Source organism: Dendropsophus ebraccatus, chromosome 14 (assembly GCF_027789765.1).
Source record: "Dendropsophus ebraccatus isolate aDenEbr1 chromosome 14, aDenEbr1.pat, whole genome shotgun sequence".
In the NCBI taxonomy this organism is placed as follows: Eukaryota; Metazoa; Chordata; class Amphibia; order Anura; family Hylidae; genus Dendropsophus; species Dendropsophus ebraccatus.
Window position 1 is genome coordinate 53,867,425 of NC_091467.1, and position 27,068 is coordinate 53,894,492.

The window sequence follows — 27,068 nt, forward strand, 5'->3', positions numbered from 1 at the left end:
GGATAGATAGGATAGATTAGATAGATAGATAGATAGATAGATAGATAGATAGATAGATAGATAGGTAGGTAGGTAGGTAGGTAGGTACTAATAATAAGCTAGCCAGCTAGGCAGCCAGCCACAGAGACAGCCAGCCAGCTACAGAGACAGCCAGCCAAAGAGCTAGCTGCATGTCATGTATGCCAGACAGAGACGGAGACAGAGACAGAGACGTGTATGTCTGCCATCCATCAGGTGGAAGCAGACGCAGTGTGATTGGGGGGTGGAGCTATTCAGATTTGAGAGCAGAAAGGAAGACAGAGGCAGTGCTAGGCAATAGGAGATGCAGTGTGAAAGCACGTCCGGTCCGCCATCTGAGAGGGTGGAGCGCATAATAGGGTATGTATGTCTGGCTTCGCCTTAACAAGAAGGACGTGGTGTCCGAGAAGGGGAGTTTTCGGGAAACCGTTGTGGCCATCGCTTCTCGGCCTTTTGGCTAAGATCAAGTGTAGTACCTGTTGCTGCACTTGTTTCGAAGTCAAGAGGTGTCTGGGGTACCCGTCCTGTCGGCCTTGGGGGATTGTCCCCATGCTGCTATAGGCAGGCGGCTTAGTCCCCAGACAACGGGTTGCGATCGCCTCCTGCGATCTTCGGATCAAGGGAGGGCGGAGCGGAGCGTTGCGGAGCGGAGCTTTACGGAGCGAAGCAGAGCGTTACGTTGCGTACCATCGAGAACCATGGATGCGGATCCAGGTTCCGTACCGGCTTATGCCCGGATTAAGAACACTGTGCGAGTCATACTCACAGGTGATACGGAAGACACTCGAGGGCTGAAGTTTGTCGTGGAGGACGTGCTCATGGGAATTTTTAACATCCAGAAGCGAGAGATATTGGCGATCCAGGACTACCCCAAGCGTAGGATATACGATGTATCGTTCACCGAAGAGGGAATCTTTCGAGATTTCGTGGCGAGTATTCCCGGGAAGGAACATCCGAAGCTTGGGGGGGTCCAGATCATAGAGCACGTCCTCGATATTACCAAACTTGTAGTGATTAAGAGGTATTCCCCTTTCGCTAGTCTAAAAGACGTGGAAGCCTTCCTGGCAGCCTACTTTAAGAGCGTGAAGTGTCAGGGGAAGATTATGAACGAGTTTGGTATTTGGACCTCAAAATGGCGGTTTTTAGTTACGTGCATTAACGACCCCAACTTTGTAGGGGGAGTGAGATTACCACCAGCACGTTTTAAATTGAACAACATGTGTGGCGACCTCTACTTTGCGGGAATGCCTGACTTCTGCAGGGCATGTCACAAATATGGGCACTCAAAAGAACAGTGTGACAGTACATGCAAGAAATGTGGCAGCTCCGAACATGAAACACAAGAGTGCCGTCAAGGAGCCAGATGTAATTTTTGCCACAACATCGGTCACCTGTATGCAAACTGTCCCCACAGACCGAGAAAGACGGAGCAGCCAGGGCAACCCAAGCCTAGACCAGGACACCAGCCTGGGCAACCAGAGACCCAAAGTGCCCCCCCACAAGAGCCGGAGACGGGTGATGCAATGGACACATCAGTGACTCCCCTAGAGAGATCGGCAGAGGGCCCTAAGGCGCAGAGGACGGGGAAAAAGAGAGCTGGTGGCCGGAAGGAGGCCCCTCCCCAGGAAACTGGGGTGGAAGGTGTGCCGACTGGCGCCGGCTCTCTGGCCCAACAGCCTTCGGTACAGGCTGTGCCAGAGTGGAAAGACCCCGGTGGTGAGGCCACGGTTAAGCGGCGCAAGGGCTCCGGGTCCCGGCTCTACTCGGAGGTGGTGCAGGAGGAGCCGATGGAAGTACTCACCGTTGTGGGGAAACCAAGTGACGCTCCTCCAAAGGCCCCACGCCGGGGCACCCCGCCCCCTCTCTGCCAGGAGGGGGCCTCAGGGGTCACCATCTCTGAGGTGCCGGAAACCGCAATAAGCAAACATCCCACCCCTGCGGAGGGGATAGCGGAAGTAAGTGAGTCGGGAACCCAACAAACCGTGCTGCCCGTATGTTCTGTATGGGGTGACACTGTGGCCCCTACCGCTGCCTGGGGTCCGGGGAGTCACTTGAGCGACGGTAGTTCATCCCCGGCATCGTCCATGTGCACAGTAGACTCGGACGTGGGGGGATATGAGAGCTCGAGTGGGGTCTCTGGTGTAGCCGGAGAGTTGTAGTCCTGTTGCGAGATTGATTTCCTTTACACTCTCCAATGGCTGAGTTGTCCGGTCTCTCACTTAACGTAAGAAGTCTACAGGCAAAAGTGAGAAGGGTTGCCCTTTTTAATTATCTGACGGTTTTTGCTGCTTCCGTCTTCTTCCTGCAGGAGTGCAGCATCCCGCATTGCATGACGTATAAGAAATATGAAGACGACTGGGTGCACGGTCCGTCAATCTGGTCTGGATCCAACGAATCCAGATCAGCAGGGGTCGCCATACTTTTTAAAGGGAACGTTTTAATTGATTCTTTTATTGAAATTTTACCAGGCAGAATTTTACTTGTAAAAGCTTTTATCAATGGTATTAAATGGCAGTTTTTAAACTTTTATGGTTCTCCTGAAAAAAATGAAAGAGCTAGAATGCTAGAAGTTTTACCGCTTTTTATTAACGATTCTGAACCTCTTGTTTTAGCAGGTGATTTTAACTGTATTTTAAGGGGGGAACGCCGGCTTTCAACCTCAGTGAGTAGAAACTATGATAAGACGTCTTCCATGCTTAAGAATATTGTTTTAGATTTTAAACTCACCGATGTTTTTAAGAAATGTAATATGAATGCACCTGAGGAAGCCGGCGTTACATGGGGTAACGTCAATTGCAAATCTAGAATTGATTTTATTTTCTGCTCTTATCAAGTACTGCCTTTTAAATGTGATCTTTTTACGAATATTTTTTCAGATCACAAGCTATTGTTTTTTAAAGTGAAAAGCGATTTTAACAGGAGAACTGGTAAGAATGCCTGGAAATTAAACGTGTCCCTTTTAGAAGATCCGCAGGTTTTATCTGATTTTATCACTTTTTATAAGGATTGCAGGCGAGTAAGAAATCCCAACATTCCCATCAGTGCTTGGTGGGAAAAAATGAAATTAAAGATAAAAGAATTTTTTATAGACGTTGGGATTTCAAAAGCTAAGGAGAAACGTGCCTTTTTTAACCTTTTAAATACTCGCCTGCAAACCCTGTACAAGTTCAGAGATCACGGTATTGAAGTAGAAAAAGAGATTATTGATATAAGGAAAGAGATCTCTCAGTGCCTGGAGCAGAAAGGGAAAGAACTGATATTCCGTTCTAAAATAAAACATCTGGAAGAGAACGAGACCTGCTCCAGGTACTTTTTTAAGAAAGTTACGGAAAAGAAAGTTTTAATTGACAATATTGATGATGAAAATGATGTACAGGGTATTTTAACAAAAGTGTATGAATTTTATGCGGATCTTTTTAACACAAAAAACATTGATGAATGTTTTTTAAATGACTCATTGGAGGAGATCACTAATGTTTTAGACCCTGTCTCCCAGTCCCTTTTATTACAGAACATCACGGAGCAGGAGGTTTTAGAGACTGTTAAAAGTTTTAAGACAGGTAAGGTACCTGGGCCCGACGGTATACCCATAGAATTTTATGTGACTTTTTACGGGATTTTAAAGGACGACCTTTTTAATCTCTTAACCGATGTTTTTAAGTCCAAAGCTCTCCCGGGGTCGTGGAAGAAGGGTGATGTCTCCCTCCTCTTCAAGAAGGGAGACAGGTCGAGTTTGAGGAATTGGAGACCAATCACCCTTCTGAATTGTGACTACAAGATCATGGCCAAACTGTGTGCAAACCGTCTGAAGGCCGTGATCGACAAGCTAATCCATTGCAATCAGGTCTGTGGGGTACCCGGGAGAAGCATCTGGGACATTTTAAACCTTATTAAGGACGTGATCAGCGATACCCAGTCAAGAAAAGGACAACTTGCCGTTTTATCCATAGACTTCGAAAAGGCATTTGACAGGGTATCGCATTTTTATCTTTTTAAGGTTTTAGAAAAAATGGGTATACCGGAGGGTTTTTTATTATCTCTTAAAGCGTTTTATCAAGGCTGCACAAGTAAAATTTTAGTAAATGGTTTTAAGACACGGAACATTCTTTTAAAATCCGGAGTGAAGCAGGGGTGTCCCTTGTCCCCACTGCTTTTCATCTGCGCCTTAGAGCCTCTAATGTGTGCCATTCGGAGAGACAAACAGATTCACGGAGTCCCCCTGCCGGGAGGAGGGGGACTCGAGGCCAAAGCAGTGGGGTACATGGATGATGTCACGGTGCTTTGCAGGGACGCCCCATCGCTTCAAAAAACTTTGAAGCAGATCCAGTTTTTTTCTTGTGCCTCCGGTTTTAAAGTTAATTTAAACAAAAGCAGCATTTTAAATATAAGTGGAATGGTTTTAAGAGACATTCCTGTTCCGGTGTCCGATACTGTGCAGATTTTAGGTGTCTCCTTCAATGAGTCAAACAATGGTTTTAGTAGCTGGGACTTGGTGGCGCAAAAAGTAAACCAAAAGCTATGTATGTGGAATATGAGAAAGCTGACGATGGAGGGGAGGGTTTTAATTACCAAAATGGTGATTTTACCTCTTTTATTGTATTTAAGTATGGTGTTTCCCCCTCCAGAAGTTGTTCTTAAAAAAATAACCAAAGCTTGTTTTACCTTTTTATGGAGCTCCAAGATGGAAAAGCTAAAAAGAGAAACTGTATGTAAACCTAAGAAGATGGGTGGTAAGGACTTTCCTGATTTTAAAGCCTTTCTTTTAATCAAGTTTTTTAGCATGTGTTTTAACTCCCTGTCCAAAGAGAACTACTGGTCTTATTTTATACGTTTTAATACTGGGTATTTTATGAGGAGAAACGGGTGGTTTTCAACCATTTTAACTTCCCCGTACGCTTTTAATCTACCCAAGCATTATAAGATTTTAGAGACAACAGTTAGTTTTTATGGTCTGAAGGGGAAAAGCGCTCAAAACTTGACAAACAGTAAAAAGATTTTAAAGGCTGTGAAGGAAAGTGGTTTTATTGCTCCTATTAAAAATTTTAATGAAGAAAAATGTAAAAAAATATGGGAAATGGCCAATGCTAATTATATTTTTAATCCACAGAAAGACCTGGCCTGGAGCTGCATCCACGAGTGTCTTCCATGCCGGGCATTCCAGCACCGAAGAGGTTTAACCAACTCAGCGATCTGTCCGAGGGGAGGCTGCCAGGAAGCAGAGACCGTGCACCATCTGTTTTGGACTTGTTTTTACACGCAACACGTATGGACTAAAATATCCCCTCTGATAAAAAGAATCACTGGACTTAAAGAACTGAATCACGCTGCTGTTTTTTATGGTTGCTTGGAATGCCCAACAAGGACTCAAGAAATCATGGCATGGAAGACTATAAACTGTGTGAAGGCAGCTCTGTGGAAGGCCAGGAATATTTTATTATACAAACATGAGGTTTTATCTGTGAAGGACATTTTAACCATTTGTCTTAATGAGATGTATTATTATTATTTATTGGACAGAAAGCATTTCCCTGTTTTAGCAAGAAAATGGTTTTTAAGTGAATGGAGCTCTGTGATATAAGTCCACCAAGTCCCTTTTAATATGATTTTATGTGTTTTTATGCAAAACAATTGTATTTTATTGGAAAAATTGTATTTTATTGTACATTTTTATCCTTGTAAAAATACTTTGTTTTTGTAATAATTTGTTGACTTAAATAAAGAAAGCCCCCGTTGTAAGGGGTAGCCAACTTAAAAAAAAAAAATCTGTTCTTATCAGTTTAATATCTGATACGTCCCCTATCTGGGGACCATATATTAAATGGATTTTTAGAACAGGGAGATGGAAAAAGAGCTTGCTCTGTCCTCTCCAGGCATTGACCTGGTATTGCAGTGCCTCCAGGTTCAGTGCACCCCCTAATGAGTTTGCAAAAAACAGAGCAAAAGAATGAAGAAGGAAACAAGCCGGCTGCACCTGAAACTACTGTTTTGCAAGAAACATCCCTCGAGTGTGTTGTGCGCAGGTGGACCGACCCCGAAAAATTAGCCCGAGTGTGGCTACGAAAAGTTTGTTTGTCCAAGACTTGCTGGCCTCTGTTGCCATGGCAACCAACTGGCAGAGTTGTTTACAACTTGGCTGCCGGGCCAGTGCTGGTGATGTCATCGCGGGACGTGATGTCATCAAGGCTTTGCTGCTATACACAGCTGCCAGCACAACAAGCAGCTCAGTTGCAGCCGGTCAAGCGACCGAGCAGGTAGGTGGAAAGGTAGGTGCAGTTTATTAAACCGTTTCCTTTGGATTTGATTTCCTGGTGGCCGGCCGATGTATCCTGCTGATGCTGCCTGCCTACGGCTCCAGCTGGGAGAATTCACCCTCCATGTTCTTTGATAGATAGATTAGATACATTAGATAGAATAGATAGGATAGATAGGATAGATTAGATAGATAGATAGATAGATAGATAGATAGATAGATAGGTAGGTAGGTAGGTAGGTAGGTACTAATAATAAGCTAGCCAGCTAGGCAGCCAGCCACAGAGACAGCCAGCCAGCTACAGAGACAGCCAGCCAAAGAGCTAGCTGCATGTCATGTATGCCAGACAGAGACGGAGACAGAGACAGAGACGTGTATGTCTGCCATCCATCAGGTGGAAGCAGACGCAGTGTGATTGGGGGGTGGAGCTATTCAGATTTGAGAGCAGAAAGGAAGACAGAGGCAGTGCTAGGCAATAGGAGATGCAGTGTGAAAGCACGTCCGGTCCGCCATCTGAGAGGGTGGAGCGCATAATAGGGTATGTATGTCTGGCTTCGCCTTAACAAGAAGGACGTGGTGTCCGAGAAGGGGAGTTTTCGGGAAACCGTTGTGGCCATCGCTTCTCGGCCTTTTGGCTAAGATCAAGTGTAGTATCTGTTCTTATCAGTTTAATATCTGATACGTCCCCTATCTGGGGACCATATATTAAATGGATTTTTAGAACAGGGAGATGGAAAAAGAGCTTGCTCTGTCCTCTCCAGGCATTGACCTGGTATTGCAGTGCCTCCAGGTTCAGTGCACCCCCTAATGAGTTTGCAAAAAACAGAGCAAAAGAATGAAGAAGGAAACAAGCCGGCTGCACCTGAAACTACTGTTTTGCAAGAAACATCCCTCGAGTGTGTTGTGCGCAGGTGGACCGACCCCGAAAAATTAGCCCGAGTGTGGCTACGAAAAGTTTGTTTGTCCAAGACTTGCTGGCCTCTGTTGCCATGGCAACCAACTGGCAGAGTTGTTTACAACTTGGCTGCCGGGCCAGTGCTGGTGATGTCATCGCGGGACGTGATGTCATCAAGGCTTTGCTGCTATACACAGCTGCCAGCACAACAAGCAGCTCAGTTGCAGCCGGTCAAGCGACCGAGCAGGTAGGTGGAAAGGTAGGTGCAGTTTATTAAACCGTTTCCTTTGGATTTGATTTCCTGGTGGCCGGCCGATGTATCCTGCTGATGCTGCCTGCCTACGGCTCCAGCTGGGAGAATTCACCCTCCATGTTCTTTGATAGATAGATTAGATACATTAGATAGAATAGATAGGATAGATAGGATAGATTAGATAGATAGATAGATAGATAGATAGATAGATAGATAGGTAGGTAGGTAGGTACTAATAATAAGCTAGCCAGCTAGGCAGCCAGCCACAGAGACAGCCAGCCAGCTACAGAGACAGCCAGCCAAAGAGCTAGCTGCATGTCATGTATGCCAGACAGAGACGGAGACAGAGACAGAGACGTGTATGTCTGCCATCCATCAGGTGGAAGCAGACGCAGTGTGATTGGGGGGTGGAGCTATTCAGATTTGAGAGCAGAAAGGAAGACAGAGGCAGTGCTAGGCAATAGGAGATGCAGTGTGAAAGCACGTCCGGTCCGCCATCTGAGAGGGTGGAGCGCATAATAGGGTATGTATGTCTGGCTTCGCCTTAACAAGAAGGACGTGGTGTCCGAGAAGGGGAGTTTTCGGGAAACCGTTGTGGCCATCGCTTCTCGGCCTTTTGGCTAAGATCAAGTGTAGTATCTGTTCTTATCAGTTTAATATCTGATACGTCCCCTATCTGGGGACCATATATTAAATGGATTTTTAGAACAGGGAGATGGAAAAAGAGCTTGCTCTGTCCTCTCCAGGCATTGACCTGGTATTGCAGTGCCTCCAGGTTCAGTGCACCCCCTAATGAGTTTGCAAAAAACAGAGCAAAAGAATGAAGAAGGAAACAAGCCGGCTGCACCTGAAACTACTGTTTTGCAAGAAACATCCCTCGAGTGTGTTGTGCGCAGGTGGACCGACCCCGAAAAATTAGCCCGAGTGTGGCTACGAAAAGTTTGTTTGTCCAAGACTTGCTGGCCTCTGTTGCCATGGCAACCAACTGGCAGAGTTGTTTACAACTTGGCTGCCGGGCCAGTGCTGGTGATGTCATCGCGGGACGTGATGTCATCAAGGCTTTGCTGCTATACACAGCTGCCAGCACAACAAGCAGCTCAGTTGCAGCCGGTCAAGCGACCGAGCAGGTAGGTGGAAAGGTAGGTGCAGTTTATTAAACCGTTTCCTTTGGATTTGATTTCCTGGTGGCCGGCCGATGTATCCTGCTGATGCTGCCTGCCTACGGCTCCAGCTGGGAGAATTCACCCTCCATGTTCTTTGATAGATAGATTAGATACATTAGATAGAATAGATAGGATAGATAGGATAGATTAGATAGATAGATAGATAGATAGATAGATAGATAGATAGATAGATAGATAGGTAGGTAGGTAGGTAGGTACTAATAATAAGCTAGCCAGCTAGGCAGCCAGCCACAGAGACAGCCAGCCAGCTACAGAGACAGCCAGCCAAAGAGCTAGCTGCATGTCATGTATGCCAGACAGAGACGGAGACAGAGACAGAGACGTGTATGTCTGCCATCCATCAGGTGGAAGCAGACGCAGTGTGATTGGGGGGTGGAGCTATTCAGATTTGAGAGCAGAAAGGAAGACAGAGGCAGTGCTAGGCAATAGGAGATGCAGTGTGAAAGCACGTCCGGTCCGCCATCTGAGAGGGTGGAGCGCATAATAGGGTATGTATGTCTGGCTTCGCCTTAACAAGAAGGACGTGGTGTCCGAGAAGGGGAGTTTTCGGGAAACCGTTGTGGCCATCGCTTCTCGGCCTTTTGGCTAAGATCAAGTGTAGTATCTGTTCTTATCAGTTTAATATCTGATACGTCCCCTATCTGGGGACCATATATTAAATGGATTTTTAGAACAGGGAGATGGAAAAAGAGCTTGCTCTGTCCTCTCCAGGCATTGACCTGGTATTGCAGTGCCTCCAGGTTCAGTGCACCCCCTAATGAGTTTGCAAAAAACAGAGCAAAAGAATGAAGAAGGAAACAAGCCGGCTGCACCTGAAACTACTGTTTTGCAAGAAACATCCCTCGAGTGTGTTGTGCGCAGGTGGACCGACCCCGAAAAATTAGCCCGAGTGTGGCTACGAAAAGTTTGTTTGTCCAAGACTTGCTGGCCTCTGTTGCCATGGCAACCAACTGGCAGAGTTGTTTACAACTTGGCTGCCGGGCCAGTGCTGGTGATGTCATCGCGGGACGTGATGTCATCAAGGCTTTGCTGCTATACACAGCTGCCAGCACAACAAGCAGCTCAGTTGCAGCCGGTCAAGCGACCGAGCAGGTAGGTGGAAAGGTAGGTGCAGTTTATTAAACCGTTTCCTTTGGATTTGATTTCCTGGTGGCCGGCCGATGTATCCTGCTGATGCTGCCTGCCTACGGCTCCAGCTGGGAGAATTCACCCTCCATGTTCTTTGATAGATAGATTAGATACATTAGATAGAATAGATAGGATAGATAGGATAGATTAGATAGATAGATAGATAGATAGATAGATAGATAGATAGATAGATAGGTAGGTAGGTAGGTAGGTAGGTACTAATAATAAGCTAGCCAGCTAGGCAGCCAGCCACAGAGACAGCCAGCCAGCTACAGAGACAGCCAGCCAAAGAGCTAGCTGCATGTCATGTATGCCAGACAGAGACGGAGACAGAGACAGAGACGTGTATGTCTGCCATCCATCAGGTGGAAGCAGACGCAGTGTGATTGGGGGGTGGAGCTATTCAGATTTGAGAGCAGAAAGGAAGACAGAGGCAGTGCTAGGCAATAGGAGATGCAGTGTGAAAGCACGTCCGGTCCGCCATCTGAGAGGGTGGAGCGCATAATAGGGTATGTATGTCTGGCTTCGCCTTAACAAGAAGGACGTGGTGTCCGAGAAGGGGAGTTTTCGGGAAACCGTTGTGGCCATCGCTTCTCGGCCTTTTGGCTAAGATCAAGCGTAGTGTCTGTTCTTATCACAGGGGCACGCGCGCCATTAGGCTGCAGCTGCGGCTGCAATTAGCTGGAGACGGCGAGGACCTGCACGATGGCAGCGAACCTACCCACAGCGCCCAACACAGTGCGGCTGTATGTGCCAGAGGCAAAGAAAAGTGAATGGACCATCGTGGATGTCCAGGCTAAATTGATTGAGGAGACCTTAAAAATGGAAAGACACGAAATCTTCTGTGTACAAGCTTTCCCCACCCTGGGATTCTATGATATCACCTTCAATACCCAGAATTCCTTCAGAACATGTTATACAAGGAGCCAGGAACTTGCTAATCATCCCAAACTGCAGGGATGCAAATTTGTTGTAGCCACGCCCCCAAGGAAGCAGCGTGTGCCTGTAACAGTGCAAATGTATAATCCATTTGTGAGAGATGAAGAGATTTCAACCTTCCTGGCAAGGTATTGCACATATGTTTCCCCTGGGGAAAGAAAGAAAAACGTCCTGGGAACTTTTAATGGATTAAGACGTTTTTGGGTGGAATTCCGGAAGTCTGAGGGAGAGGTGGATGGCACTGCCCACCCTCCCCAAATGTTTTCTATAGGCCCCAATAGAGGCAACCTATTCTACCCCGGACAGCCTGAGTTTTGCAGGGATTGTTTCAGCTTCGGACATACCAAAAAAGACTGCAAAACTGGCCAGGTATGCAGAAACTGCCTAAAGCCTGGTCATAGAACTGCTGATTGTGAGGCAGCCAGAAAGTGTCATTTTTGCAATTCCACTGAGCACCTGGCCAGGCAATGCCCTGGTGTGTCCCCAGCACCAAGAAGATCTTATGCTGGGGTGGTGAGTGGCCAGCTTGCTGAGCACGTCCAACCTGCTGCGGACGTGCCCCCCGATACTGCTCCTGCTGATGGGGTGGAGGACGCCCTTCCTAGTGCACCCCCTGACCCCCTTGTTGCTGAAGGGGAACAAGCTCCTGTTGCTGACAGCGGAAAGTGTTCTGCTACTAAAGAACAAAGTGAGCCTGAGATGGAGGTGGACAAAGCCTCTTTAAAGAGAAAAGCACCTGACATTACTGTCTCACTGAATCCTAGTGAGAACATTGAGGAGTTTTCTAGCCCGTCTGCTAGGGGGGAGGACGTCTCTGATGTGGACTCGGACGCCTCCTCTTTAGACAGCCAGTGTTTCTTGGATAAAAATACTGTGGTGGAACTGTCAAAAACCCTGGGCTTCAGGAAAGGCACAGGGGATCCGAAAAAGGGCAGAACAGAGTGGAGCGTCATGCAGGGGGTACAGGACAAAACCTCCGAAAAGAACCCTCGCCCTCCAGTGCGAGGGAGAGCGGCTAAAAAAAGTGATGGTAAAAAGTCATGATTTAATTTTTTTCTGTATGATTAATCTTTTTTTCCCCTAGGTACTCCTGATGGAAATGCTACTTTCTGTTAGCTCCCTAAATGTGAGGAGCATTAGATCTGCTGAGAGAAGAGCAGCTATTTTTGAATCACTTTCTGTTTTACCTCATGATATTTTTTGTTTACAAGAATGTAGCATAAAGGAGGAACCGCATACAGCACAATGGACACACGGACATAGTGTGTGGTCCACTAGTAAGCATAGAAATGCTGGAGTAGGGGTTTTGTTTAGAGGTTACAATTATGTTATAAAAAATGTTATACACATTGTACAGGGAAGAATCCTCTTAGTTTGTTTTGAAAAAAATGGTGTTATGTTTAAACTAATTAATGTCTATGCTCCACCTGACAAAAAGGAAAGGGAAGAAATGTTTGAGAAATTATACTTTTTTTTGGGTGGACAGGACAACATTATCCTGACTGGGGACTTTAATTGCATCCTCCAGGTGGGAGACAGGGAGGGCTGTGGTAAACAGCTGGACAAGAGTGGTAAACAGCTGAAAGAGATAATTAGCCTGTTTGGGCTGCAGGATGCATTTGTAGAAAGTAAAGCAAACACTACTGATGATTCTAAGGGTTTTACTTATTACAGTGACAAAGGAAACATCAGCTCACGTATAGATTTTTGTTTTCTTTCCAGATTTTTGCAAATTAAAAAGTTTTCTTTGCGGCGTCTGCCCTATACAGACCATGCTATGCTTGAATGTTGTATCAGCACAAAGAGTGAATGCTGGCATGGAAAGGGTGTGTGGAAGCTGAACATCTCTTTGCTAGAGGATGAGTGTGTGTGTGAGAGGTATTGCGAATGCTTTAGGATGTGGATGAATAAAAAGAGTGAATTTTCCTGTGTAACTGAATGGTGGGAATGGGTTAAATTGCAAACCAAAAGGTTTTTTATTAAAGCTGGCTGTATAAAGGCAAAAAAACAACGTGACGAATATGAAATGTGGCAAATCAGACTGGAATATCTAGAATGTTTACAGAAAGGAGGGTTGGAGGTTAAAAATGAAATTCTGGAAACCAGGGAAAAAGTAAGAAATTGCCTACATGAAAAAGGGAAAAAAATAATTGCACAATCCAGAATAGTGGTTAAAGAACAAGATGAAAAATGCACAAAATATTTCTTTAAGAAAACCTATGGTAAAAGAGTGGGAATGGAGAGTGTGATAAATAAGGATGGTGAGGAGGTGCATGGCAAAGATAAGGTGCTGGATGAAATATGGAAATATTATTCCCATTTATTTTCAAACAAAAAAAGAGAGATTGATCAGGAGAAAGAATGTTTGGAATACATTGAAGGATGCCTAGGTCTGGAAGACAGTGAATGGTTAGGGAGAGATTTTACTATGGAAGAGGTGGAATCCATAGTGAAAACAATGCAAAAAGGGAAGGTGGCCGGAAATGATGGGTTACCTATAGAATTTTATTGTAAGTTCTGGGACTTAATTGGTTCTCATGTGTATGAGGTATGTAAGGATGTACTGGAGAGAGGGTGTTTGTCACAAAGTATGAGTGAGAGTGTGGTTGTATTATTATACAAAAAAGGTAATAAAAAGGATTTAAAAAATTGGAGGCCTATAGCGCTCCTTAACTGTGACTATAAACTTATTGCCAAAGTGATTGCTGAAAGATTGAAGAATGTAGTGGATAAAATGGTTGGTGAAGAGCAGGTGTGTGGTGTTCCAGGGAGACAGATATATGAAAGTTTAATGGGTGTGCGTGACGTATTGTATGATTGTAAAGATAGAAAACAGCCAATAGCTATTCTAGCGGTTGATTTTGAAAAAGCATATGATAATGTCAATCACCAGTTTATGTTAAATGTGTTGCGTAAGATGGGTGTGTCTGAGCGAATGATTAAATGGATAGGGATATTGTATTCTAATGTTGTGAGCAAGGTGCAAGTGAATGGGTGTCTGAGCAAAAATGTAAATATTAGGTCAGGGGTGAGACAGGGGTGTCCCCTGTCTCCTATCTTGTTCATTTGTGTTATAGAGCCTTTATTAGGGATGATAAGGAGAGATAAAGTTATGCGTGGTGTGGAAGTGCCTGGAAGTGGAGGGAGAGATTTAAGAGTGATTGGCTACATGGATGACATAACAGTGGTATGTAAGAGTCAAGCAGGTTTAAGGAGAGCAAAATTATTGATTGAATGTTTTTGTATGGTGAGTGGTCTTAAACTAAATGTGAGTAAAAGTGGAGTTAAATGTTTTGGTGCATGGAGAGAGATTGATCTCTGCGGTTGGCCTATAATCGAAGGAGGGGTGGAAATTCTGGGTATTATTTTTGACTATGAGTTGTATGGAAAACAAAGTTGGGAGATAGCTTATAATAAAATAAAAAGAAAAACTGATTTCTGGTCTCTAAGGACTTTAACCATTGAAGGAAGGGTGCTGATAATAAAAGCTGTTCTTTTTCCAATTCTTCTATATGTAAATAATGTTTTTCCGGCTCCAGATAGATGCCTTAAAAGAATAATTAGATTAATTTTTATGTTTTTCTGGAACTCAAAAATGGAAAAGCTAAATCGTAAAAAAATAATGAAAACAAAAAAATGCGGTGGGAAAAACCTACCTAATATTGAAAGGTTTCTGACAATAAAATATGTGAGTAATTGTGTCCGTCTGAGTAAGAAAGATAGTATGAATGGATGTATGTTGAAATATCTAGCTGGTTGTGTGTTAAAAAAATACAATTTACTGGAGTCAGATTTGAGGAAACCATGTAGGTTTAGTGCGCCATGGTTTTACGTGAGGATTGAAAGATGCATTAGGAGGAATGATTTGAGTGATCTGACATCTGAAATGTGGAATGATAGTAAAAAAGTCATGAGAGGTTTAGAATTGAGAGAAAGTGTTGGATGTGTTAGTGGATTGAATGAGACAGAGAGTGTAGAAGTCTGGAAAAATGTAAGTGAAAAAGACTTAACAAACCGCCAAAAAGATGTGGCATGGATGTCTGTGCATGGATGTTTACCCACGAGAGAATTTCAAAGAAGAAGAAGGATGGTAGATAGTGAGGTCTGCCCAAGAGAGAATTGTAATAAATGTGAGAATGTTGTACATGTTTTCTGGGAGTGTGACTACGCTAAGGATGTGTGGAAGGGTATGGGTAAAATGATTAGAGGTCTAACGGGTATCGAAGTACTCACCTTTTATATGATGATGTATGGTCTATGTGGAGTGGACAAAATAAAGGCCAGATTACTATGGTTTATTGTGAACTGTGTCAAAGAAGCTTTGTGGGATGCCAGAAATATCTTGGTGTTTAAGCAACAAAAAATTGAATTGGAAGATTGCATGGGCATGATCCGTGGCAAATTGTACTTATATTATCTTGTGGACAAAAAACGACATGGTTCTGATGCTGAAGGCATCTGGAAATTCAAAAAATGGAAAGCATGGCTTTCATAAATCCAAAATTGCATTATTGGTTTTTCTTGTTTTGAATTGTATATAAAATGTAAATGTAAATTTTGTACTTTATTTATGATACTTCATTTCTTGCTACAAGTGAATACCTTTTGAACTTGTTCAAATGTTCATGTTATTACGTGTTAATTTTTAATAAAAGAATTAAAAAAAAAAAAAAAAAAAAAAAAAAATCTGTTCTTATCAGTTTAATATCTGATACGTCCCCTATCTGGGGACCATATATTAAATGGATTTTTAGAACAGGGAGATGGAAAAAGAGCTTGCTCTGTCCTCTCCAGGCATTGACCTGGTATTGCAGTGCCTCCAGGTTCAGTGCACCCCCTAATGAGTTTGCAAAAAACAGAGCAAAAGAATGAAGAAGGAAACAAGCCGGCTGCACCTGAAACTACTGTGTTGCAAGAAACATCCCTCGAGTGTGTTGTGCGCAGGTGGACCGACCCCGAAAAATTAGCCCGAGTGTGGCTACGAAAAGTTTGTTTGTCCAAGACTTGCTGGCCTCTGTTGCCATGGCAACCAACTGGCAGAGTTGTTTACAACTTGGCTGCCGGGCCAGTGCTGGTGATGTCATCGCGGGACGTGATGTCATCAAGGCTTTGCTGCTATACACAGCTGCCAGCACAACAAGCAGCTCAGTTGCAGCCGGTCAAGCGACCGAGCAGGTAGGTGGAAAGGTAGGTGCAGTTTATTAAACCGTTTCCTTTGGATTTGATTTCCTGGTGGCCGGCCGATGTATCCTGCTGATGCTGCCTGCCTACGGCTCCAGCTGGGAGAATTCACCCTCCATGTTCTTTGATAGATAGATTAGATACATTAGATAGAATAGATAGGATAGATAGGATAGATTAGATAGATAGATAGATAGATAGATAGATAGATAGATAGATAGATAGGTAGGTAGGTAGGTAGGTAGGTACTAATAATAAGCTAGCCAGCTAGGCAGCCAGCCACAGAGACAGCCAGCCAGCTACAGAGACAGCCAGCCAAAGAGCTAGCTGCATGTCATGTATGCCAGACAGAGACGGAGACAGAGACAGAGACGTGTATGTCTGCCATCCATCAGGTGGAAGCAGACGCAGTGTGATTGGGGGGTGGAGCTATTCAGATTTGAGAGCAGAAAGGAAGACAGAGGCAGTGCTAGGCAATAGGAGATGCAGTGTGAAAGCACGTCCGGTCCGCCATCTGAGAGGGTGGAGCGCATAATAGGGTATGTATGTCTGGCTTCGCCTTAACAAGAAGGACGTGGTGTCCGAGAAGGGGAGTTTTCGGGAAACCGTTGTGGCCATCGCTTCTCGGCCTTTTGGCTAAGATCAAGTGTAGTGCTGTTTATTCGTATCCGGCACTGCCTTGGTCTGGTCCGAAGGTGCTCCGGTACCCTCTCTCTCTGCCTTGGGGGATCGTCCTTTCCCTTGTGGTGGGACTTAACCCCCTTGCAGCTATTGGGAGAGAGGCTTAGTCCGGGGCAACGAGTTGCGATCCCCCCCCCAACCTCTGACTGCCGGCGGGCATAAGAGGAATTTGGTTACGTTGCATTGTAACGTGGCTATCTGACGCACAAACCCATCATGGATTTTGATTCAGATGGGATACCGGGCTATGCCCGAATCAAGAACACCGTGAGAATCATCGTGACGGAGGAAAAGGCGACGACCTGCGGATTGAAATACTTGGTGGAGACCGTGCTTGTAGACGTTTTTAACATTCAGAAGCGGGAGATCCTGGCTGTTCAAGATTATCCAAGGAGAAGAATATACGATTTTACTTTTACGCAAGGTGGCATTTTCCAGGATCTAATGGCGGCAATCCCTGACAAGAAAGACCCCAGACTTGAAGGTATTAAATTTGTGGAACATGTTTTAGATATTTCCAAGCTGATAGTAGTGAAGATGTACTGCCCGTTTGCTGATCTTGATGAAATTAAATCGTTTTTATCTGTATATTTTAAGTCGGTCCAATGTCTGGGGAAAATAATGAATGAAGTTGGGGTCTGGACTTCAAAATGGAGATTTCGTGTGACTTGTTTTAAAGATGCTGCTACACCCGGAGGAGTCAAATTGCCGCCAGCCCGCTTCAAACTAGGAGAGATGACAGGAGATATATATTTTACAGGAATGCCACCCTTTTGCCGAATGTGTCACAAGTACGGTCACACCAAGGAGGATTGCGAAAGCACCTGTAGGAATTGTGGCAGCTCTTCTCATGAGGCTAAGAATTGTCCACTGGGAAAAACTTGCCGTAACTGTCACCGAGTTGGTCACCTCTTTGCTTTTTGTCCACACAGAAGTCGTGCCATGGGGAGGCCTGAGCAGCAGCCAAAGAGTTCGAAGCAGCCGGAAGACCAACCAGCCCCCCAACAGGGAGAGGAAGCAGAAGGTATGGACACATCTGAAGCCCCCCTCCAAACAGGTGATGACAGCCCTAAAGAAAGGAGGGCTAAGCGGAGAGCCAACGGTCGGCCGACGGGGATACCTCCCCAGGCAACTGGGGCCGCGGATACCCCGGCGGAGGCTGACCAGGGGCTGCGGCCAAATACAGGCCCACCTGTCCCTGAGGCAGAGGACCCGGGCGGAGCAGCGGCTACAAAAAGGCGCAAAGCGTACTCGGAGGTGGTAAAAGGGGAGCCGATGGTAGTACCGGAAGGGAACCCAGTGGACGCTCCCCTTGGGGTGCCACCAAAAGCCTCTCCTCCTCCTTGCCCGGTGGGGGAACCAGAGGCAACCACCTCCGAGATAAATGAGATACCTGAGACATCAGAAAGTAAGATGCCGGCCCCGGCGGAGGGGCCGGAAAGTGAAGCCGCTGCTCACACAGTGCCCATGGAGTCGGTTTGGGGTCCATATACAGTAACTGCCTCAGGTGTGGAGGGGGGGCATTTGAGCGACGCAAGCTCCTCTCCCGCATCCATGTTGACGGTCGATTCCGAAGCGGGGGGCTACGAGAGCTCGAGTGGGGTCTCCGGCTTCGCTGAGGACTGCTGAGGCTGAGCTCGGGCTAAAGACAGAAAAATTTTTATCACCCCCATGGCTGAATTGTCCGGTATTTCTTTTAATGTGAGAAGCCTGCATTCCCAGAGAAGAAGAGCTGCCCTTTTTAATTACCTGTCTGTTTTTACCGCCTCAGTTTTTTTCCTACAGGAGTGCTGCATCCCACACAACAGAAATTACAAGAAATACAAAGAAGATTGGAGACTCGGGCCATCTGTCTGGTCCGGGTCGAACGAGTCAAAATCCGCAGGTGTCGCCATTTTATTCAAAGGGAACGTTTTAATTGAAAGTTTTAATGAAATTTTACCAGGCAGGATTTTATTGGTCAAAGCTTTTATAGACGGTATTAAATGGCAGTTTTTAAATTTTTATGGGTCACCAGACAAAAATGAAAGAGCAAGTATGCTGGAAGTTTTACCTCTTTTTTTAAACAACTCGGATCCACTGATTTTAGCAGGGGATTTTAATTGTGTTTTAAAGGGGGAACGCCGGTTCTCTAGCAGTACAAGCAGAAACTACGATAAAACCTCTGGTATGCTGAAAAATGTTACTATAGATTTTAAGTTAACGGACGTTTTTAAAAAATGTAATAGTAACTTACCAGAGGAGGCCGGCGTGACCTGGGGTAACAGGAACTGTCGCTCCAGGATTGATTTTATATTTTGCTCTTATCAGATACTGCCTTTTAAATGCGATCTTATGTCTAATGTTTTATCTGACCATAAATTATTATCTTTTAAAGTGAAATGTGACAAAGAGAAGAAAGTGGGAAAAAGAGCCTGGAAGTTAAACGTGTCCCTTTTAAATGATCCGCAGATTTTATCCGATTTCATCACCTTTTATAAGCGCTGCAGACGGGTAAGAAACTCCAACATCCCCATTATAGCCTGGTGGGAAAAGATGAAACAAAAAATTAAAAACTTTTTTATTAAAGCTGGGGTTAAAAAGGCCAAAGAGAAGAAAGAGTTTTTTAATCAACTTAATACCCGTCTGCAGACGCAATACAAATTCAGAGATCAGGGTATGCAGGTAGACAAAGAGATCGCAGAGATAAAGAAAGAGATCTCCCAGTGCCTGGAGCAGAGGGGGAAAGAAATTATATTCCGTTCAAAAGTGCAACATCTTGAAGAGAACGAGACCTGCTCCAGGTACTTTTTTAAGAAAATCAATGACAAGCATACCCTGATCGATGAAATAGACGGGAAAACAGACCCACCAGGTATTTTAGAAAAGGTGTATGAGTTTTATGCAGATCTTTTTAACACAAAAGATATTAATTGTGATTTTATGAATGACTCATTGAAGGAGCTTAATAACGTTTTAGATCCTGTCTCCCAAAATTTTTTATTACAGGGCATCTCGGAGCAGGAGATTTTAGAGACCACCAAAAGTTTTAAGAAAGGTAAAGTCCCTGGCCCTGATGGGATACCCATGGAGTTTTATGTTATCTTTTATGGCGTTTTAAAAGATGATCTGCTTGCACTTCTTTCTGAAGTTTTTAACTCCAAAACTCTCCCGGGCTCCTGGAAGAAAGGAGAAGTCTCTTTACTTTATAAAAAAGGAGAAAAAACAGACATTAAAAACTGGAGGCCCATCACTTTACTAAATAGTGACTACAAGATAATGGCCAAAATATGTGCAAATAGATTAAAGTCTGTCATCGATAAAGTTATCCACCCCAACCAGGTTTGTGGAGTACCCGGGAGGAGCATAACAGATAATTTAAACCTTTTAAAAGATTCCATTCATTACACGAAAGAGAGACTGGGTAGAATGGCTATTTTATCCGTAGATTTTGAGAAAGCCTTTGATAGAGTCTCTCATTTTTATCTTTTTAAGGTTTTAAGAAAAATGGGTATCCCTGAAGGTTTTATACAGTCCCTAAAAGCATTTTATGACAACTGCACCAGTAAAATTTTAGTTAACGGTTTTAAGACTCAAGACGTCTTTTTAAACTCCGGGGTGAAGCAGGGGTGTCCCTTGTCCCCACTACTCTTCATATGTGCGATTGAGCCTCTTTTATGTATGATACGAAGTGACCGACAAATCCGAGGAATCCCCCTGCCGGGCGGGGGGGGATTGGAGGCGAAGGTAGTGGGGTACATGGATGATGTGGCGGTACTATGCAGGGACGCCCCGTCGCTTCGAAAAACCCTAAAACGAATCCAATATTTTTGTGACTCCTCCGGTTTTAAAGTTAATTTTAATAAAAGCAGCATCTTGAATATTGGAAACACTGTTTTAGAAGATATCCCCATTCCCGTAGTGGATTCGGTGCAGATTTTAGGGGTCTCCTTCAATGAGTCTAATAATGGTTTTACTAGTTGGGACTTGGTGGCACAAAAGGTAAACAAAAAAATTTGCATGTGGAATATGAGGAAACTAACGATGGAGGGAAAGGTTTTAATTACAAAGTCTGTGATTTTACCTATTTTATTATATTTAAGTGTTGTTTTTCCTCCATCAGACCGCATGTTGGGAAAAATTATCAAGGTTTGTTTTACTTTTTTTTGGAGCTCCAAGATGGAGAAACTAAGGAGAGAGGTGGTTTTAAAACCAAAGGTAATGGGTGGTAAAGATTTCCCAGATTTTAAGACATTTCTTTTAATCAGATTCTTTTGTGTTTGTTTTAATGCTCTTTTTAAGGATACTTACTGGTCTTATTTCTGTCGTTTTAACATGGGATTTTTTATGAGAAAGCATGGGTGGTTTTCCACAGTTTTAAGTTCCCCGTATGCTTTTAACCTTCCCGTACAATATAAGATTTTAGAGAAAATAGTGTCCCTTTTTAACTTACAGAATAAAAGAGTTGAAGTTTTAAAAAACAGCAAACTGGTTTTAAAGAGTCTGAAAGACGATGTTTTAGTTACCCCCATTAGACATTTTAATGAAGAACAATGCAAACAGATATGGAAAAACGTGAGCGCTAACTATGTTTTTAATTCACAGAAAGACCTGGCCTGGAGCTGCGCCCACGAGTGTCTTCCATGCCGGGCATTCCAGCATCGAAGAGGATTGACCAACTCGGCCATATGCCCCAGGAGGGGATGCGGAGGTGATGAAACGGCTTCTCACATTTTTTGGTTTTGTGTTTTTACCCAAATGATATGGACAAAGATGACTCCTCTGATTTTAAAGATAACCGGACTACAACGACTAAGCCATGATGCGATTTTATTTGGATGTCTGGAATGCCCTACACGGACTCAAAAAGTAATGGCATGGAAGACCATAAATAGCGTCAAAGCAGCTCTGTGGGCGGCCAGGAATATTTTAGTGTTTAAACACGAGATTTTATCTGTGAATGACGTTTTAAGCATTGCTTTTAATGAAATGTACAAATATTTTATGGTAGATAAAAAGAACTCTCCTTTTTTATGTAAAAAATGGTTTTTATCTGAATGGAGCTCTGTATTGTAATGCCACCAAGTGCCCTTTTATTATAGATGTATTTACTTGAGAATTTTATGTAATTTTATGTGATTTTATGTAATTTTTTCTTGTAAACATCTTTATGTTATTATAAGTAATTATACGTTTTAATAAAGTTTACCCCAATGTGGGTATTCAACTTAAAAAAAATCTGTTCTTATCAGTAATAAGCTAGCCAGCTAGGCAGCCAGCCACAGAGACAGCCAGCCAGCTACAGAGACAGCCAGCCAAAGAGCTAGCTGCATGTCATGTATGCCAGACAGAGACGGAGACAGAGACAGAGACGTGTATGTCTGCCATCCATCAGGTGGAAGCAGACGCAGTGTGATTGGGGGGTGGAGCTATTCAGATTTGAGAGCAGAAAGGAAGACAGAGGCAGTGCTAGGCAATAGGAGATGCAGTGTGAAAGCACGTCCGGTCCGCCATCTGAGAGGGTGGAGCGCATAATAGGGTATGTATGTCTGGCTTCGCCTTAACAAGAAGGACGTGGTGTCCGAGAAGGGGAGTTTTCGGGAAACCGTTGTGGCCATCGCTTCTCGGCCTTTTGGCTAAGATCAAGTGTAGTAGATCGGACCAGGAAGAAGAGGATTGATACCCCTCTCCTTCCCCCTCTCCCCTTGTGTTGTGTCGTCTTTCAATAAAGCTTCGGGCCTGTGTTTTCCCCTCCCTACCCCCCTCTTTCCCACCCCCCCCTTACCCCATCACTTGTCTGTATTGCTTTATTGTTTGTTGTTTTAGGATTGTTAAGGTATGCGGGAATGCTAGTGTAGCGGGTGGTATGATGTATAGCGTAGGGAGCCTGTGCTGTATGTTGTACCATGGTGCTGAGTATGTAGTGTCTTATTTATTGAACTGTGCTGCGTCACAGTTTATGTATGCCTGACGACGACTGATTGTAATAAAGATATTTTCAATCAAAAAATCTGTTCTTATCAGTTTAATATCTGATACGTCCCCTATCTGGGGACCATATATTAAATGGATTTTTAGAACAGGGAGATGGAAAAAGAGCTTGCTCTGTCCTCTCCAGGCATTGACCTGGTATTGCAGTGCCTCCAGGTTCAGTGCACCCCCTAATGAGTTTGCAAAAAACAGAGCAAAAGAATGAAGAAGGAAACAAGCCGGCTGCACCTGAAACTACTGTTTTGCAAGAAACATCCCTCGAGTGTGTTGTGCGCAGGTGGACCGACCCCGAAAAATTAGCCCGAGTGTGGCTACGAAAAGTTTGTTTGTCCAAGACTTGCTGGCCTCTGTTGCCATGGCAACCAACTGGCAGAGTTGTTTACAACTTGGCTGCCGGGCCAGTGCTGGTGATGTCATCGCGGGACGTGATGTCATCAAGGCTTTGCTGCTATACACAGCTGCCAGCACAACAAGCAGCTCAGTTGCAGCCGGTCAAGCGACCGAGCAGGTAGGTGGAAAGGTAGGTGCAGTTTATTAAACCGTTTCCTTTGGATTTGATTTCCTGGTGGCCGGCCGATGTATCCTGCTGATGCTGCCTGCCTACGGCTCCAGCTGGGAGAATTCACCCTCCATGTTCTTTGATAGATAGATTAGATACATTAGATAGAATAGATAGGATAGATAGGATAGATTAGATAGATAGATAGATAGATAGATAGATAGATAGATAGATAGATAGGTAGGTAGGTAGGTAGGTAGGTACTAATAATAAGCTAGCCAGCTAGGCAGCCAGCCACAGAGACAGCCAGCCAGCTACAGAGACAGCCAGCCAAAGAGCTAGCTGCATGTCATGTATGCCAGACAGAGACGGAGACAGAGACAGAGACGTGTATGTCTGCCATCCATCAGGTGGAAGCAGACGCAGTGTGATTGGGGGGTGGAGCTATTCAGATTTGAGAGCAGAAAGGAAGACAGAGGCAGTGCTAGGCAATAGGAGATGCAGTGTGAAAGCACGTCCGGTCCGCCATCTGAGAGGGTGGAGCGCATAATAGGGTATGTATGTCTGGCTTCGCCTTAACAAGAAGGACGTGGTGTCCGAGAAGGGGAGTTTTCGGGAAACCGTTGTGGCCATCGCTTCTCGGCCTTTTGGCTAAGATCAAGTGTAGTATCTGTTCTTATCAGTTTAATATCTGATACGTCCCCTATCTGGGGACCATATATTAAATGGATTTTTAGAACAGGGAGATGGAAAAAGAGCTTGCTCTGTCCTCTCCAGGCATTGACCTGGTATTGCAGTGCCTCCAGGTTCAGTGCACCCCCTAATGAGTTTGCAAAAAACAGAGCAAAAGAATGAAGAAGGAAACAAGCCGGCTGCACCTGAAACTACTGTTTTGCAAGAAACATCCCTCGAGTGTGTTGTGCGCAGGTGGACCGACCCCGAAAAATTAGCCCGAGTGTGGCTACGAAAAGTTTGTTTGTCCAAGACTTGCTGGCCTCTGTTGCCATGGCAACCAACTGGCAGAGTTGTTTACAACTTGGCTGCCGGGCCAGTGCTGGTGATGTCATCGCGGGACGTGATGTCATCAAGGCTTTGCTGCTATACACAGCTGCCAGCACAACAAGCAGCTCAGTTGCAGCCGGTCAAGCGACCGAGCAGGTAGGTGGAAAGGTAGGTGCAGTTTATTAAACCGTTTCCTTTGGATTTGATTTCCTGGTGGCCGGCCGATGTATCCTGCTGATGCTGCCTGCCTACGGCTCCAGCTGGGAGAATTCACCCTCCATGTTCTTTGATAGATAGATTAGATACATTAGATAGAATAGATAGGATAGATAGGATAGATTAGATAGATAGATAGATAGATAGATAGATAGATAGATAGATAGATAGATAGATAGATAGGTAGGTAGGTAGGTAGGTACTAATAATAAGCTAGCCAGCTAGGCAGCCAGCCACAGAGACAGCCAGCCAGCTACAGAGACAGCCAGCCAAAGAGCTAGCTGCATGTCATGTATGCCAGACAGAGACGGAGACAGAGACAGAGACGTGTATGTCTGCCATCCATCAGGTGGAAGCAGACGCAGTGTGATTGGGGGGTGGAGCTATTCAGATTTGAGAGCAGAAAGGAAGACAGAGGCAGTGCTAGGCAATAGGAGATGCAGTGTGAAAGCACGTCCGGTCCGCCATCTGAGAGGGTGGAGCGCATAATAGGGTATGTATGTCTGGCTTCGCCTTAACAAGAAGGACGTGGTGTCCGAGAAGGGGAGTTTTCGGGAAACCGTTGTGGCCATCGCTTCTCGGCCTTTTGGCTAAGATCAAGTGTAGTATCTGTTCTTATCAGTTTAATATCTGATACGTCCCCTATCTGGGGACCATATATTAAATGGATTTTTAGAACAGGGAGATGGAAAAAGAGCTTGCTCTGTCCTCTCCAGGCATTGACCTGGTATTGCAGTGCCTCCAGGTTCAGTGCACCCCCTAATGAGTTTGCAAAAAACAGAGCAAAAGAATGAAGAAGGAAACAAGCCGGCTGCACCTGAAACTACTGTTTTGCAAGAAACATCCCTCGAGTGTGTTGTGCGCAGGTGGACCGACCCCGAAAAATTAGCCCGAGTGTGGCTACGAAAAGTTTGTTTGTCCAAGACTTGCTGGCCTCTGTTGCCATGGCAACCAACTGGCAGAGTTGTTTACAACTTGGCTGCCGGGCCAGTGCTGGTGATGTCATCGCGGGACGTGATGTCATCAAGGCTTTGCTGCTATACACAGCTGCCAGCACAACAAGCAGCTCAGTTGCAGCCGGTCAAGCGACCGAGCAGGTAGGTGGAAAGGTAGGTGCAGTTTATTAAACCGTTTCCTTTGGATTTGATTTCCTGGTGGCCGGCCGATGTATCCTGCTGATGCTGCCTGCCTACGGCTCCAGCTGGGAGAATTCACCCTCCATGTTCTTTGATAGATAGATTAGATACATTAGATAGAATAGATAGGATAGATAGGATAGATTAGATAGATAGATAGATAGATAGATAGATAGATAGATAGATAGATAGATAGATAGGTAGGTAGGTAGGTAGGTAGGTAGGTACTAATAATAAGCTAGCCAGCTAGGCAGCCAGCCACAGAGACAGCCAGCCAGCTACAGAGACAGCCAGCCAAAGAGCTAGCTGCATGTCATGTATGCCAGACAGAGACGGAGACAGAGACAGAGACGTGTATGTCTGCCATCCATCAGGTGGAAGCAGACGCAGTGTGATTGGGGGGTGGAGCTATTCAGATTTGAGAGCAGAAAGGAAGACAGAGGCAGTGCTAGGCAATAGGAGATGCAGTGTGAAAGCACGTCCGGTCCGCCATCTGAGAGGGTGGAGCGCATAATAGGGTATGTATGTCTGGCTTCGCCTTAACAAGAAGGACGTGGTGTCCGAGAAGGGGAGTTTTCGGGAAACCGTTGTGGCCATCGCTTCTCGGCCTTTTGGCTAAGATCAAGTGTAGTATCTGTTCTTATCAGTTTAATATCTGATACGTCCCCTATCTGGGGACCATATATTAAATGGATTTTTAGAACAGGGAGATGGAAAAAGAGCTTGCTCTGTCCTCTCCAGGCATTGACCTGGTATTGCAGTGCCTCCAGGTTCAGTGCACCCCCTAATGAGTTTGCAAAAAACAGAGCAAAAGAATGAAGAAGGAAACAAGCCGGCTGCACCTGAAACTACTGTTTTGCAAGAAACATCCCTCGAGTGTGTTGTGCGCAGGTGGACCGACCCCGAAAAATTAGCCCGAGTGTGGCTACGAAAAGTTTGTTTGTCCAAGACTTGCTGGCCTCTGTTGCCATGGCAACCAACTGGCAGAGTTGTTTACAACTTGGCTGCCGGGCCAGTGCTGGTGATGTCATCGCGGGACGTGATGTCATCAAGGCTTTGCTGCTATACACAGCTGCCAGCACAACAAGCAGCTCAGTTGCAGCCGGTCAAGCGACCGAGCAGGTAGGTGGAAAGGTAGGTGCAGTTTATTAAACCGTTTCCTTTGGATTTGATTTCCTGGTGGCCGGCCGATGTATCCTGCTGATGCTGCCTGCCTACGGCTCCAGCTGGGAGAATTCACCCTCCATGTTCTTTGATAGATAGATTAGATACATTAGATAGAATAGATAGGATAGATAGGATAGATTAGATAGATAGATAGATAGATAGATAGATAGATAGATAGATAGATAGATAGGTAGGTAGGTAGGTAGGTAGGTACTAATAATAAGCTAGCCAGCTAGGCAGCCAGCCACAGAGACAGCCAGCCAGCTACAGAGACAGCCAGCCAAAGAGCTAGCTGCATGTCATGTATGCCAGACAGAGACGGAGACAGAGACAGAGACGTGTATGTCTGCCATCCATCAGGTGGAAGCAGACGCAGTGTGATTGGGGGGTGGAGCTATTCAGATTTGAGAGCAGAAAGGAAGACAGAGGCAGTGCTAGGCAATAGGAGATGCAGTGTGAAAGCACGTCCGGTCCGCCATCTGAGAGGGTGGAGCGCATAATAGGGTATGTATGTCTGGCTTCGCCTTAACAAGAAGGACGTGGTGTCCG

At 45.0% G+C, this 27,068-nt stretch overlaps 6 non-coding genes and 5 pseudogenes across 6 annotated transcripts; all 11 read left to right on the top strand.

Annotated features, from left to right (window-relative positions):
* Positions 1 to 455: 455 nt before the first annotated feature.
* On the top strand, positions 456 to 602 carry LOC138773698 (U2 spliceosomal RNA; annotated as a pseudogene).
* Positions 603 to 5,699: 5,097 nt separating this feature from the next.
* LOC138773592 (U2 spliceosomal RNA) lies at positions 5,700 to 5,933 on the top strand (annotated as a pseudogene).
* A 950-nt stretch (positions 5,934 to 6,883) lies between these two features.
* Positions 6,884 to 7,074, top strand: LOC138773214 (U2 spliceosomal RNA). The gene has a single exon (XR_011359924.1). It is a non-coding gene; the product is annotated as a U2 spliceosomal RNA (small nuclear RNA).
* Positions 7,075 to 8,016: 942 nt separating this feature from the next.
* Positions 8,017 to 8,207, top strand: LOC138773215 (U2 spliceosomal RNA). Its single transcript, XR_011359925.1, has one exon. It is a non-coding gene; the product is annotated as a U2 spliceosomal RNA (small nuclear RNA).
* Positions 8,208 to 9,165: 958 nt separating this feature from the next.
* LOC138773217 (U2 spliceosomal RNA) lies at positions 9,166 to 9,356 on the top strand. The gene has a single exon (XR_011359927.1). It is a non-coding gene; the product is annotated as a U2 spliceosomal RNA (small nuclear RNA).
* A 958-nt stretch (positions 9,357 to 10,314) lies between these two features.
* LOC138773714 (U2 spliceosomal RNA) lies at positions 10,315 to 10,431 on the top strand (annotated as a pseudogene).
* Positions 10,432 to 15,305: 4,874 nt separating this feature from the next.
* LOC138773568 (U2 spliceosomal RNA) lies at positions 15,306 to 15,506 on the top strand (annotated as a pseudogene).
* Positions 15,507 to 22,500: 6,994 nt separating this feature from the next.
* Positions 22,501 to 22,671, top strand: LOC138773433 (U2 spliceosomal RNA; annotated as a pseudogene).
* Positions 22,672 to 23,629: 958 nt separating this feature from the next.
* Positions 23,630 to 23,820, top strand: LOC138773218 (U2 spliceosomal RNA). Its single transcript, XR_011359928.1, has one exon. It is a non-coding gene; the product is annotated as a U2 spliceosomal RNA (small nuclear RNA).
* A 966-nt stretch (positions 23,821 to 24,786) lies between these two features.
* Positions 24,787 to 24,977, top strand: LOC138773219 (U2 spliceosomal RNA). The gene has a single exon (XR_011359929.1). It is a non-coding gene; the product is annotated as a U2 spliceosomal RNA (small nuclear RNA).
* Positions 24,978 to 25,947: 970 nt separating this feature from the next.
* Positions 25,948 to 26,138, top strand: LOC138773221 (U2 spliceosomal RNA). The gene has a single exon (XR_011359930.1). It is a non-coding gene; the product is annotated as a U2 spliceosomal RNA (small nuclear RNA).
* Positions 26,139 to 27,068: the final 930 nt, after the last annotated feature.